At 43.8% G+C, this 7,730-nt stretch overlaps 1 long non-coding RNA gene across 5 annotated transcripts; it reads left to right on the plus strand.

The window, feature by feature from the left end:
- The first annotated feature begins 1,085 nt into the window (after nt 1-1,085).
- LOC311126470 lies at nt 1,086-6,219 on the plus strand. Of its 5 annotated transcripts, none has more exons than XR_014612985.1 (5): nt 1,086-2,333; nt 2,568-3,687; nt 3,879-4,262; nt 4,532-5,724; nt 5,764-6,219. It is a non-coding gene; the product is annotated as an uncharacterized lncRNA (long non-coding RNA). The 5 variants fall into 5 exon arrangements; XR_014612986.1 differs by having other exon boundaries at nt 3,879-4,108; nt 4,148-4,262; nt 4,532-6,219; XR_014612987.1 differs by having other exon boundaries at nt 1,086-1,908; nt 1,948-2,333; nt 4,532-6,219.
- The last annotated feature ends 1,511 nt before the right edge of the window (nt 6,220-7,730 follow it).

The following is a 7,730-nucleotide window of genomic DNA, read 5'->3' on the forward strand; positions in this document are numbered from 1 at the left end:
ACGGTTAGAACACATCTAGACAATTCTTATAACGGTTATAACACATCTAGACAATTCTTATAACAGTTATAACACATCTAGACAATTCTTATAACGGTTATAACACATCTAGACAATTCTTATAACAGTTATTATAAGATGTCTTGTTACCATTCATATAACAGTTATTATAAGATGTCTTGTTACCATTCATATAACAGTTATTGTAAGATGTCTTGTTACCATTCATATAACAGTTATTATAAGATGTCTTGTTACCATTCATATAACAGTTATTGTAAGATGTCTTGTTACCATTCATATAACAGTTATTATATGATGTCTTGTTACCATTCATATAACAGTTATTATAAGATGTCTTGTTACCATTCATATAACAGTTATTATAAGATGTCTTGTTACCATTCATATAACAGTTATTATAAGATGTCTTGTTACCATTCATATAACAGTTATTATAAGATGTCTTGTTACCATTCATATAACAGTTATTATAAGATGTCTTGTTACCATTCATATAACAGTTATTATAAGATGTCTTGTTACCATTCATATAACAGTTATTATAAGATGTCTTGTTACCATTCATATAACAGTTATAACACCTTGAGAACATTCTGTTTCTCTTCATGTTCACTTTGTACAATACAAAAAAGCCAACATCTTTTTTCTTTGTATAAAAAATATAAGTTAATTTAAACTCTAATTAAGAAAATAACAATAGTCATAATAATAGCAATAATAATATCATAATATTGATAATAATAATGATTATAAAAAGCTAAACATATAGACTGCGTCCCAAATGTCACCCTATTCCCTATATAGTTCACTACCTTTAACCAGACTAGAGCACTATGGGCCCTGGTCAAAAGTAGTGCACTTTATATTGGAATAGGGTGACATTTGGGTCACAGCCAAGGGTAGATGACTGGTGCTGGGAAGTAAGGAGGGACAGTGCAGTGCAGTGAGGCCTCCCTGACTTGCAAGTGGGGGTGGAGAGAGGAAGTGAGGGGGGGGGGGGGGGTGTAGTGAAAAGCTCAAACACACGTGTACACATTCACTTGTGTACACACAGACACACACACACACACACACACACACACACGCAAAGTCAGAAAGTGCATGACTGCCATTGTAAGTTAGCACCATATAAAGCATACAGCGTTCTTTGTCCTAATTAAATTCTAGCATGTATGCATTATCACCCTAGTCATAGACTGTTCTTTCTGCTACTGCATTATCACCCAGGTCAGACTGTTCTCTCTGCTACTGCATTATCACCCTAGTCATAGACTGTTCTCTCTGCTACTGCATTATCACCCAGGTCAGACTGTTCTCTCTGCTACTGCATTATCACCCTAGTCATAGACTGTTCTCTCTGCTACTGCATTATCACCCTAGTCATAGACTGTTCTCTCTGCTACTGCATTATCACCCTAGTCATAGACTGTTCTCTCTGCTACTGCATTATCACCCTAGTCATAGACGGTTCTCTCTGCTACTGCATTATCACCCTAGTCATAGACTGTTCTCTCTGCTACTGCATTATCACCCTAGTCATATACTGTTCTCTCTGCTACTGCATTATCACCCTAGTCATAGACTGTTCTCTCTGCTACTGCATTATCACCCTAGTCATAGACTGTTCTCTCTGCTACTGCATTATCACCCTAGTCATAGACTGTTCTCTCTGCTACTGCATTATCACCCTAGTCATAGACGGTTCTCTCTGCTACTGCATTATCACCCTAGTCATAGACTGTTCTCTCTGCTACTGCATTATCACCCTAGTCATAGACTGTTCTCTCTGCTACTGCATTATCACCCAGGTCAGACTGTTCTCTCTGCTACTGCATTATCACCCTAGTCATATACTGTTCTCTCTGCTACTGCATTATCACCCTAGTCACAGACTGTTCTCTCTGCTACTGCATTATCACCCAGGTCAGACTGTTCTCTCTGCTACTGCATTATCACCCTGGTCATAGACTGTTCTCTCTGCTACTGCATTATCACCCAGGTCAGACTGTTCTCTCTGCTACTGCATTATCACCCTAGTCATAGACTGTTCTCTCTGCTACTGCATTATCACCCTAGTCATAGACTGTTCTCTCTGCTACTGCATTATCACCCTAGTCATATACTGTTCTCTCTGCTACTGCATTATCACCCTAGTCATATACTGTTCTCTCTGCTACTGCATTATCACCCTAGTCATAGACTGTTCTCTCTGCTACTGCATTATCACCCTAGTCATAGACTGTTCTCTCTGCTACTGCATTATCACCCTAGTCATAGACTGTTCTCTCTGCTACTGCATTATCACCCTAGTCATAGACGGTTCTCTCTGCTACTGCATTATCGCCCTAGTCATAGACTGTTCTCTCTGCTACTGCATTATCACCCTAGTCATAGACTGTTCTCTCTGCTACTGCATTATCACCCAGGTCAGACTGTTCTCTCTGCTACTGCATTATCACCCTAGTCATATATACTGTTCTCTCTGCTACTGCATTATCACCCTAGTCACAGACTGTTCTCTCTGCTACTGCATTATCACCCAGGTCAGACTGTTCTCTCTGCTACTGCATTATCACCCTGGTCATAGACTGTTCTCTCTGCTACTGCATTATCACCCTAGTCATAGACGGTTCTCTCTGCTACTGCATTATCACCCTAGTCACAGACTGTTCTCTCTGCTACTGCTTTATCACCCTAGTCACAGACTGTTCTCTCTGCTACTGCTTTATCACCCAGGTCAGACTGTTCTCTCTGCTACTGCATTATCACCCTAGTCATAGACTGTTCTCTCTGCTACTGCATTATCACCCTAGTCATATAATGTTCTCTCTGCTACTGCATTATCACCCTAGTCACAGACTGTTCTCTCTGCTACTGCATTATCACCCAGGGTCAGACTGTTCTCTCTGCTACTGCATTATCACCCTGGTCATAGACTGTTCTCTCTTCTACTGCATTATCACCCTAGTCATAGACGGTTCTCTCTGCTACGGCATTATCACCCTAGTCACGGACTGTTCTCTCTGCTACTGCTTTATCACCCTAGTCACAGACTGTTCTCTCTGCTACTGCATTATCACCCAGGTCAGACTGTTCTCTCTTCTACTGCATTATCACCCTAGTCATAGACGGTTCTCTCTGCTACTGCATTATCACCCTAGTCACAGACTGTTCTCTCTGCTACTGCATTATCACCCTAGTCACAGACTGTTCTCTCTGCTACTGCATTATCACCCTAGTCATAGACTGTTCTCTCTGCTACTGCATTATCACCCTAGTCAGACTGTTCTCTCTGCTACTGCATTATCACCCTGGTCATAGACTGTTCTCTCTTCTACTGCATTATCACCCTAGTCATAGACTGTTCTCTCTACTACTGCATTATCACGCTAGTCACAGACTGTTCTCTCTGCTACAGCATTATCACCCTAGTCACAGACTGTTCTCTCTGCTACTGCATTATCACCCAGGTCAGACTGTTCTCTCTGCTACTGCATTATCACCCTGGTCATAGACTGTTCTCTCTGCTACTGCATTATCACCCTAGTCATAGACGGTTCTCTCTGCTACTGCATTATCACCCTAGTCACAGACTGTTCTCTCTGCTACTGCATTATCACCCTAGTCATAGACTGTTCTCTCTGCTACTGCATTATCACCCTAGTCACACTGTTCTCTCTGCTACTGCATTATCACCCTGGTCATAGACTGTTCTCTCTGCTACTGCATTATCACCCTAGTCATAGACTGTTCTCTCTACTACTGCATTATCACGCTAGTCACATACTTCTCTCTGCTACAGCATTATCACCCTAGTAACAGACTGTTCTCTCTGCTACTGCATTATCACCCAGGTCAGACTGTTCTCTCTGCTACTGCATTATCACCCTGGTCATAGACTGTTCTCTCTGCTACTGCATTATCACCCTAGTCATAGACGGTTCTCTCTGCTACTGCATTATCACCCTAGTCACAGACTGTTCTCTCTGCTACTGCATTATCACCCAGGTCAGATTGTTCTCTCTGCTACTGCATTATCACCCTAGTCATATACTGTTCTCTCTGCTACTGCATTATCACCCTAGTCACAGACTGTTCTCTCTGCTACTGCATTATCACCCAGGTCAGACTGTTCTCTCTGCTACTGCATTATCACCCTGGTCATAGACTGTTCTCTCTGCTACTGCATTATCACCCTAGTCATAGACTGTTCTCTCTGCTACTGCATTATCACCCTAGTCACAGACTGTTCTCTCTGCTACTGCTTTATTACCCTAGTCAGACTGTTCTCTCTGCTACTGCATTATCACCCTAGTCACAGACTGTTCTCTCTGCTACTGCATTATCACCCAGGTCAGACTGTTCTCTCTGCTACTGCATTATCACCCTAGTCATAGACTGTTCTCTCTTCTACTGCATTATCACCCTAGTCATATAATGTTCTCTCTGCTACTGCATTATCACCCTAGTCACAGACTGTTCTCTCTGCTACTGCATTATCACCCAGGTCAGACTGTTCTCTCTGCTACTGCATTATCACCCTGGTCATAGACTGTTCTCTCTTCTACTGCATTATCACCCTAGTCATAGACGGTTCTCTCTGCTACTGCATTATCACCCTAGTCACGGACTGTTCTCTCTGCTACTGCTTTATCACCCTAGTCACAGACTGTTCTCTCTGCTACTGCATTATCACCCAGGTCAGACTGTTCTCTCTGCTACTGCATTATCACCCTAGTCATAGACGGTTCTCTCTGCTACTGCATTATCACCCTAGTCACAGACTGTTCTCTCTGCTACTGCATTATCACCCTAGTCACAGACTGTTCTCTCTGCTACTGCATTATCACCCTAGTCATAGACTGTTCTCTCTGCTACTGCATTATCACCCTAGTCAGACTGTTCTCTCTGCTACTGCATTATCACCCTGGTCATAGACTGTTCTCTCTTCTACTGCATTATCACCCTAGTCATAGACTGTTCTCTCTACTACTGCATTATCACGCTAGTCACAGACTGTTCTCTCTGCTACAGCATTATCACCCTAGTCACAGACTGTTCTCTCTGCTACTGCATTATCACCCAGGTCAGACTGTTCTCTCTGCTACTGCATTATCACCCTGGTCATAGACTGTTCTCTCTGCTACTGCATTATCACCCTAGTCATAGACGGTTCTCTCTGCTACTGCATTATCACCCTAGTCACAGACTGTTCTCTCTGCTACTGCATTATCACCCTAGTCATAGACTGTTCTCTCTGCTACTGCATTATCACCCTAGTCAGACTGTTCTCTCTGCTACTGCATTATCACCCTGGTCATAGACTGTTCTCTCTGCTACTGCATTATCACCCTAGTCATAGACTGTTCTCTCTACTACTGCATTATCACGCTAGTCACATACTTCTCTCTGCTACAGCATTATCACCCTAGTAACAGACTGTTCTCTCTGCTACTGCATTATCACCCAGGTCAGACTGTTCTCTCTGCTACTGCATTATCACCCTGGTCATAGACTGTTCTCTCTGCTACTGCATTATCACCCTAGTCATAGACGGTTCTCTCTGCTACTGCATTATCACCCTAGTCACAGACTGTTCTCTCTGCTACTGCATTATCACCCAGGTCAGATTGTTCTCTCTGCTACTGCATTATCACCCTAGTCATATACTGTTCTCTCTGCTACTGCATTATCACCCTAGTCACAGACTGTTCTCTCTGCTACTGCATTATCACCCAGGTCAGACTGTTCTCTCTGCTACTGCATTATCACCCTGGTCATAGACTGTTCTCTCTGCTACTGCATTATCACCCTAGTCATAGACGGTTCTCTCTGCTACTGCATTATCACCCTAGTCACAGACTGTTCTCTCTGCTACTGCTTTATCACCCTAGTCAGACTGTTCTCTCTGCTACTGCATTATCACCCTAGTCACAGACTGTTCTCTCTGCTACTGCATTATCACCCAGGTCAGACTGTTCTCTCTGCTACTGCATTATCACCCTAGTCATAGACTGTTCTCTCTTCTACTGCATTATCACCCTAGTCATATAATGTTCTCTCTGCTACTGCATTATCACCCTAGTCACAGACTGTTCTCTCTGCTACTGCATTATCACCCAGGTCAGACTGTTCTCTCTGCTACTGCATTATCACCCTGGTCATAGACTGTTCTCTCTTCTACTGCATTATCACCCTAGTCATAGACGGTTCTCTCTGCTACTGCATTATCACTCTAGTCACGGACTGTTCTCTCTGCTACTGCTTTATCACCCTAGTCACAGACTGTTCTCTCTGCTACTGCATTATCACCCTAGTCACAGACTGTTCTCTCTGCTACTGCATTATCACCCAGGTCAGACTGTTCTCTCTGCTACTGCATTATCACCCTGGTCATAGACTGTTCTCTCTGCTACTGCATTATCACCCTAGTCAGACTGTTCTCTCTGCTACTGCATTATCACCCTAGTCAGACTGTTCTCTCTGCTACTGCATTATCACCCTGGTCATAGACTGTTCTCTCTTCTACTGCATTATCACGCTAGTCACAGACTGTTCTCTCTGCTACAGCATTATCACCCTAGTCACAGACTGTTCTCTCTGCTACTGCATTATCACCATGGTCATAGACTGTTCTCTCTACTACTTCATTATCACTCAAGCCATATACTGTTCTCTCTGCTACTGCATTATTACCCAAGTCATAGACTGTTCTCTCTGCTACTGCACGGCAAGCAGTACTGAGGCTGGAACCAACAGGACCCTGTACAGCTTCTACCCCCAAGCCATAACACTGCTAAATAGTTAGTTAAATAGTTAACCAAATAGCTACCCAGACTATCTGCATTGACCCTTTTTGCACAAACCTTTTTTGAGTCATCACATACGCTGCTGCTGTTTACTATCTGTCACTTTATTCCTAGTTATATTTACATATGGTGGTGGTAAGGTGTGGTAGTGTGGTGGTGGTGGTGGTAAGGTGTGGTAGTGTGGTGGTAGTGTGGTGATGAATAAAATGTGTTTGATTTGATTTGATCATTATACACCTAATACTGTATATATGTAAAATCAGATAAACAGCAGGGTTGGGGTCCAGTACCTGTCAGATAAACAGCAGGGTTGGGGTCCAGTACCTGTCAGATAAACAGCAGGGTTGGGGTCCAGTACCTGTCAGATAAACAGCAGGGTTGGGGTCCAGTACCTGTCAGATAAACAGCAGGGTTGGGGTCCAGTACCTGTCAGATAAACAGCAGTGGTAGTGTGGTGGTGGTAGTGGGGTGGTAGTGGGGTGTTAGTGTGGTGGTGGTAGTGTGGGGGTGGTAGTGTGGGGGTGGTAGTGGTGGTGGTGGGGTGGTGGTAGTGGGGTGTTAGTGTGGGGGTGGTAGTGTGGTGGTAGTGTGGTGGTGGTAGTATGGTGGTGGTAAGGTGTGGTGGTGTGGTTGTGGTAGTGTGGTGGTGGTAATGTGGTGGTGGTAATGTGGTGGTGGTAAGGTGTGGTGGTGGTAAGGTGTGGTGGTGTGGTGGTGGTAGTGTGGTGGTGGTAAGGTGTGGTAGTGTGGTGGTGGTGGTGGTAAGGTGTGGTAGTTTGGTGGTGGTAGTGTGGTGGTGGTAAGGTGTGGTAGTGTGGTAGTGGTAAGGTGTGGTAGTGTGGTGGTGGTAAGGTGTGGTAGTGGTAGTGTGGTGGTGGTAAGGTGTGGTAGTGTGGC

This window comes from Coregonus lavaretus, assembly GCF_964263955.1.
Source record: "Coregonus lavaretus genome assembly, contig: HAP1_SCAFFOLD_2168, whole genome shotgun sequence".
In the NCBI taxonomy this organism is placed as follows: Eukaryota; Metazoa; Chordata; class Actinopteri; order Salmoniformes; family Salmonidae; genus Coregonus; species Coregonus lavaretus.